Genomic DNA, 7,748 nt, shown 5'->3' with positions numbered 1-7,748 from the left:
TAAAGTAAAAAAAAAAAAGAAAATGACAAAGGAGTTCCAAAAATTTTCCTCTCCATAAAAACAATGAAAACAATGGCAAAAATGGTCAGAATTGACTTCTTCAGAACTAGAAACTTCACAGTAACCCAAGGAGCATTTACTCAAGAAAAAGGGCTGAATCTCAATAGGAATGACAAGTTTTGTGGCATTTTAACTTGTCCTAATAGTATCCCTTATGTCCAGCTGTAAGCATCCTGCTTTCTTGGTACCAGAGAGTGCAGAACAGACCTGGCGCTCTTTCAAAGCATCCTTCTGAAAGAATTGTGACTGCTTTACCACTCTGGTGGTTCCTTGGAAGATGACATCCTAAGTCTTCTCTTTATTTGACCTGACTAAAGCCCACCTAGTGCTAAAAAACCTCCTTGTGGAGTCATTTGTCAAAAATGGTTCCTGGCAAATGATTGAATCACAGCTGGCTGAAGTGAGAACAGGACAAACGATAGGTTGACGAAAAAGTTTAAAAAGAAAAATCTGACAAATAAGATATTCACTATGTCTTTTAAAATCTCTAATGTATTCCTGGGAACCTAGAACACCATGTATATGTGTAAGGCCATGCGCATGCGCAAAATGAAGAAGACCTGGGAAATCCCTAAGCTCTCACCTCTGGCTGACCTTGTGGCTCTATACAAGCAAGGAGTGAGGATTAAGGCAGCGTCTAAATTACTGAGTTCAGTGTGGACGGTGAACCTTCATACGCATTCAGAGCCCTTGCCAAGACTCTTTTATTGGAGATGTATTGGCTCCAGATGTTTAAGGAAATCTCTGTCTATTCAGTAGTGATGACTCAGCCTAACAGAGACTTTGGTGACCACACATCGTAAAGCATACACACTTTTCAAAATTTGTTTATCAAAGTCATTAAACTACTAAAACAATTAGCAATGGTAAGTCTTGGGGAGGGACAGAGTGATTACCAGAGCTGCCACATTATATCATTAAAAATGCCCAGTTTTCAAAAAGACATACCACACATGCAAAGAAAAAACAAAGTATGACCTATACCCAAGATAAAAAAAAGTCAATAGAAACTACTGGAGGAAGCCTGAATGTTGGGTCTCCTAGAGAAGACTTATTCAGCTATTTTAAATATATTCAAAGAACTAAAGGAAATCATGTCTAAAGAACCAAAGAGAAGTATAAGAATAATGCTTTGTTATATAGTAAATATCAGTAAAAAGATAAAAATTATAAAAAGGAACGTAATACAAGTCCTGATGTTGGAAAGTCCAATAACTAAAATAAAAATGGACTAGAAGGGCTTACCAGCATATTTAAGAAGGCCAAAAAAATCAATAAATATGAAGATAAATCAAATGATGGACAGAAAGAGAAAAGACTAAAGAAAAATGAGCAGGTCTTTAGAGATCTATGGGACACCCTAAAGTTTACTGACATACATGTATTGGGAGTCCTAAAAGGAAAGGTAAGAAAGTGCTAGAAAGAATATTTGAAGAAATAGCGGACAAAGTTTTTCCAAATTTGATGAAAAACATTTATCTATGCATCCAAGAAATTAACAATTGCAAGTTGTTATATCTAAAGAGAGAAAGAGATAAACTTAAAGAGGATAAACTTAACGAGAGCCACACCTAGACTCATCATAATTAAGGTCAGGGAATCTTGAAAGCAGCAAAAAGGAAGAGACTCAGTAAGATTAATAGATATATATTTATTATGGGTTAGGAAATGAACTAATAAAACTTTTTAGAAAGGAATATAAAATAAAATCAAGGACTTCTTGTGTATGGATTTGATGTTATTAGTTTTGTTTACTTTTTTAAATTGTTATTGTTTTTAATTTTACTTTTTCTTTTTAACTTTGGATTCCCTTCACCCATTTCGCCCACCACCTGTCCCACTTATGGAAATCACAGATCTGTTCTCTGTATCTATGAGCTTGTTGAGGTATTTTTGTTTGTTTCTTTTTTTTTAGAATCCACATACAGGAGAGATTATACAGTATTTGACTCTATCTGATTTATTTCACTTCGCATAATGCCCTCAAGGTCCATATATTTTGTTGCAAATATCAAGATTTCATTATTTTTTGTGGCTGAATAATATTCCATTGTCTATATATACCACAGCTTATTTATCTATTCATCCACTGATGATCACTTAAGTTGTTTCCATATTTTGGCTGTTGTAGTAATGCTGCAGTGAACAATGGGGATGCGTTTTTTTTTCTGAGCTAGTGTTTTTGTTTTCTTCGGATAAATCCCAGAAACGGAATTGCTGGATTATCTGGTAGTTTTATTTTTAATTTTTTGAGGTGTCTCCATCCTGTTGTCCGTAGCTCCACCGATTTACAGTCTTACCAACTGTGCATGAGGGTTCCTTTTCCTCCACATCTTCAACACTTATTATATCTTTTCTTTTTTATAATAGTCATTCTTACTGGTTGCAGTGATTATTTCATTGTGGTTTTGATTTGCATTTCTCTAATGATTAATGATGTTTAACGTCTTTTCATGTACCTATTGACAATCTGTATGTCTTTTTTGGCAAATGTCTATTCATATCTTCTGCTTTTAAAAATATTTAATTCCAGTGTGGTTAACATACAGTGTTACAGAATCACAACATAGTGACTCAAAACTTCCAGGTATGACCCAGTGCTCATCAGGATAAGTGTCCTCTTAATCCCTTTACCTGGTGCACCCATCCTCCCACCCCACCCCCTTCTGGTAACTCTATGTTTGTTCTCTGTAAAGAATCTATGGAGAGGGGGATCTGGGTGGGTCAGTCAGTTAAACATCTGACTCTGGTTTCAACTCAGGTCATGATCTCATGGTTTTGTTAAGTTCAAGCCCTGCATTGGACTCGGCGCTGACAGTGAAGAGCCTGCTTGCGATTTTATCTCCCTCTCTCTCTGCCCCTTGCCCACTTGCGCAGTGACTGTCTCTCTCAAAATAAATAAATAAAAAAAAAAGAATATGTTTTTCGGTTTGTCTCTCTACCCCTTTGTTCATTGTTTTGTTTCTCTTTTTTTTTAATGTTTATTTTTGAGAGAGAGAGACATAGTGTGAGCAGGGCAGGGGCAGAGAGGGAAGGAGACACAGAATTGGAAGCAGGGTCCAGGCTCTGAGATGTCATTATAGAGCCCAATGTAGGGCTCGAATCCACAAACCATGAGATCATGACCTGAGCTGAAGTTGGACACTTAATCAACTGAGTCGCCCAGGCACCCCCACTGTTTTGTTTCATAAAATCCACCTCTGATTGAAATTATATGGTATTTGTCTTTCTCTGACTTATTTAGCTTAACATTCTACTCTCTAGATCCAATGATGTTGTTGCAAATGGCAAGATTTCATTCCTTTTTACGCCTGAATATTTCTGTGTGTGTGTGTGTGTGTGTGTGTGTGTGTGTGTATCACATGGTCTTTAACCATTAATGTCTATTCATATCTTCAACCCATTTTTAAACTGGATTTTTTTTTTTTTTGCTATTGAGTTATATGAGTTCTTTACACATTTTGGATTATTAACCCCTTACCATAAGTATGATTTGCAACTATTTTCTCCCAATTAACAGATTGCCTTTTCCCTTTGTAGATGATTTCCTTTGCTGTACAAAAGCGTTTTGGCATTGGTAGATTTTATAGTTTGGTTTTGCTTTGTTGCTGTGTGTGTGTGTGTGTGTGTGTGTGTGTGTGTGTGTGTGAGGTTCAAAATATCATCACCAAGACCTAAGTCTAGGAACTTATCACCTATGTTTTCTTCAGGAGTTTTACAGTTTCAGGTCTTCTTTATTTTTCTTTTCTTTTCTTTAAGTTTATTTATTTTGAGAGAGAGAGAGAGCCCAGGCATGGGAGATACAGAAAGAGTAGGAGAGAAGGAATCCTACATGGGGCTCGATCCCATGAACCATGAGATCATGACCTCAGCCAAAATCAAAGTCAAACACTCAACCGAGCCACCCAGGTGCCTTCTGGTCTTACTTTAAAGTCTTTATTTGAGTTAATTTTTGTATATGGTTTAAGGTAGTAGCTTAGTTTTTTTCTCAAATATGGCTATCCAGTTTTCTCAACACCATTTATTGAAGAGACTTTCTCCCATTGTACGTTCTTGGCTCCTATATCATAAAATAATTGACCGTATATGCATGGGTTTATTTCTGGGCTCTCAATTCTGTTCCAGTGATCTATATGTTTATTTTTGTGCCAATACCATACTGTTTTGAGTATAATAGTTTTGTAACGTTGTTTGAAATTAGGGAGCATGTTGCCTATAGCTTTGTTCTTTCCCCAAGATTGCGTTGGTTATTTGTTTTTGTGTTTGTTTGTTTTTTGTGTGGTTACATACAAATTTTAGAATTATTTGTTCTATGTCTTTGAAAAATGGCATCATAATTTTGATAGCAATTACATTAAGTCTATAGATTGCTTTGGGTAGTATGGACATTATAACAATATTGATTTCTCCAATCATGAGCATGATATATCTTTCCATTTATTTGTGGGTTTTTTTTTCCATTTTTTTTCATTATTGTCATGTAGTTTTCAATATATAGGTTTTCCCATCCTTGGTTAAATTTATTCATGGGTATTTTATTCTTTTTGATATAATTTGTATAACTGTTTTCTTTACTCTCCTTATGAGAGTTTATATCACTGTATAGAAACACGAGATTTTTTTGGTATTGATTTTGTATTCTGCAACTTACTTTTTTCACTGAATTGGTTCTCACAGTTATTTGAGTCTTTAGGGTTTTTTTATGTAATATGTCATCTGCAAATAGTGACCATTTTACTTCTTTCTTTTGGATGCCTTATATTTCTTTTTCTTGTCTAATTGCTCTGGCTAGGACTTCCAGTACTGTGTCGAATAAAAGTGGCAATAGTAGCCATCTTTCTCTTTTTCCTGATCTTAGAAAAAAGGCTTTCAGCTTTTAGCCACAGAGTATGATGCTAGCTGTGGGCCTGTCATATATGGCCTCTATTATATTGGGGTACATTTCTCCTATATCCACTTTGTTGAGAGTTTTCATCATAAGTGGATGTTGAAGTTTGTCAAACGCTTTTTCTGCATCTATTTAGATGACCATATGATTTTTATTACTATTTTTTTAATGTAGCATATCACATTCACTGATTTTCAGATGTTGAACCATCTTTGCATGCCTGAAATAACTCCTACTTTATCAGTGTATGATCATTTTGATACCTTATTGAATTCAGTTTGCTAATATTTGTTAAGGATTTTTGCATGTTGTTCATAAAGGGTACTGGCCTGTGATGTTCTTTTCCTGCGGCATCTTTGTCTGGTTTTGGTATCAGAGTCATGCTGACATTATAAAGTGAGCTTAGAAGAGTTCCCTCCTCTTGTTTTTTGGAAGAGTATGAGAAGGATTGGTATATTTTTCAATGCTTGGTGGAATTCATTAGTGAAACCATCTGGTCCTGGACTTTTATTTGTTGGAAATTTTTTGAATACTAATTCAGTTTCCTTACTAGTAACTGATATTTCAAATTTTCTTTCATCACAATGGGTCTTGGCTGATTGTATGTTTCTAGGCAGTATCCATTTCTTCCATATTATCCATTTTGTATGGATATAAATGTTCATAGTAGTGTCTCCTTTGTTCCTGGTGAGTCTGGCTAACAGATTGTTTATTGATCTTTTCAGAGAACCAGTTCTTTCACTGGCCTTCTCTTAGCTTTTAATCTTTATTTCTGGCTTATCTTTGTTATTTCCTTTCTTCTACTAACTTTGGGCTTCCGTTGTTCTTGTTTTTCTAGTTCCTTAAGGTATTAAGTTAGGTTGTTTATTTGAGGCTTTTCTTATTTCTTGAGATAGGCATTTATCACTATGAACTTTTCTCTTAGAACTGCTTTTGCTGCATTTTACAAATTTTCGTATATTTCCATTTTCATTTGTCTCAAGATATTTTTTATTTCTCTTTTGATTTCTTCTTTGACCCTTTGTCTTCTCAATGGCATGTTGTTTAATCTCCACATATTTGTGAATATGTTACATGATATCAGCCCGTTTAAATTTAAGACTTATTTTATGGCCTAACAGGATCTATCATGGAAAATGTTCTATGTACATTTGGGAAGAATGTGTATTATGTTGCTTTTGGATGGAATGTTCTGCATGTATCTGTTAAGTTCATCTGGCATAATGTGTCCTTTAAGGCTGATGTTTTCTTATTGCTTTTCTGTCTGGATGATCTATCCATTGATTGTAAGTGGGAGGTTAAAATTTCTTAAAACATTTTTTTAATGTTTACTTTTGAGAGAGAGACATACACACACAGAGTATGAGCAGGGAAGGGACAGACAATGATACACAAAGAATCTGAAGCAGGCTCCAGGCTCTGAGCACAGAGCCCTACGTGGGGCTTGAACCCACAAACCATAAAATCATGTCCTGAGCTGAAATCGGATGCTTAAGCAACAGAGCCACCAGGGGCCATAAGATCATGTTCTGAGCCGAAATTGGATGCTTAACCAACAGAGCCACCAGAAGCCTCCTAAAACTTTTTACTATTAATGTATTCCTGTTTATTTCTCTCTTTAGGTCTGCTAATATTTGTTTTATATATTTAGGTGTTTCATGTTAGGTGCATAAATACTTACAAATGTTATATTGTTTTGTTGGATTGTCCCCGTTATCCTTAGGTAACATCCATCTTTATCTCTTATTATAGTCTTCATTTTAAAGTCTATTTTGTCAGATTTAAGTAGATCTACCCAGCTTTCTTTTGGTTTCAACTGGCATGGAATAACCTTTAATATCCCTTACTTTCATTCTGTGTATATCCTTATATCTAAAGTGAGTCTCTTGTATACAGAATATAGATTGCTCTTGCTTATTTCTGTTTTTGTTTTGTTTTGTATCTATTCAGCCACTGTGTCTTATGATTAGAGAATTTAGCCCATTTACATTTAAATTAACCACTGATAAGTATGTACTTAATGTCATTTTTTGTTAATTGCTTATTGTAGGTTTTTGTAGTTCTTCTCTGTTCCTTTCTTCTTCCCTTGCTCCCTTTTTTATGTGATTTGATGACTGTCTTTAGTGGTATACTTCTATTCCTTTCTCTTTATCTTTTGCATATTTACAATAGGATGTTGCTTTGTGGTGACAATGAGGCTGACATACAACAATTTATGTCAGTCTGTTTTAAATTGATAAAGCCTAAGTTTGATCCTATTCTAAAGTTCAGCATTTATGATTTCCCTCTCCTCCAATGTTTTCTGGTTGAGTAAGAGGCTGGTCTTGGCCTTTCCATAGCAGTCTGCTGAATGAAGATCCCTATTGAAGATGCTGCTCAAGAGTGAGTTAATACTAGAGTCTTGTGGTAGGATCCTGATCTAGGGGACAAGAGGCTATGTGCTAGTGACATTTGCTCTGGCCAGAAATGCAGCACTGAAGACCAGAGCCTCCATGAGACACCTGCCACTGGAATGTGCTGCTCTCCCCACTGTTCAAGGAAAGTAAAAGCTCTTTCTTTTATTCATTCAATAAATAAAGTATTCACTGTCTTAGACACTCTTCTAGGTGCTGAGGATGCCACAGTCTCTTCCCCCATTAGTTTGTATTATACTGGGAGGGGACGAACAGTATGCCCAGATACAAAATCTGAGTGCTCTTGGAAAAATAAAGCCAGGTTATGGTGAGAGAGGGAGTACAATCAGATTGGGATGTCAGGGAAGATTTACTTCCCTAAGGAGAGGACACTTGAGCAGAGACCC

This window comes from Suricata suricatta, chromosome 10, assembly GCF_006229205.1.
Source record: "Suricata suricatta isolate VVHF042 chromosome 10, meerkat_22Aug2017_6uvM2_HiC, whole genome shotgun sequence".
Taxonomy (NCBI): Eukaryota; Metazoa; Chordata; class Mammalia; order Carnivora; family Herpestidae; genus Suricata; species Suricata suricatta.
This window is presented reverse-complemented; position numbering follows the sequence as displayed.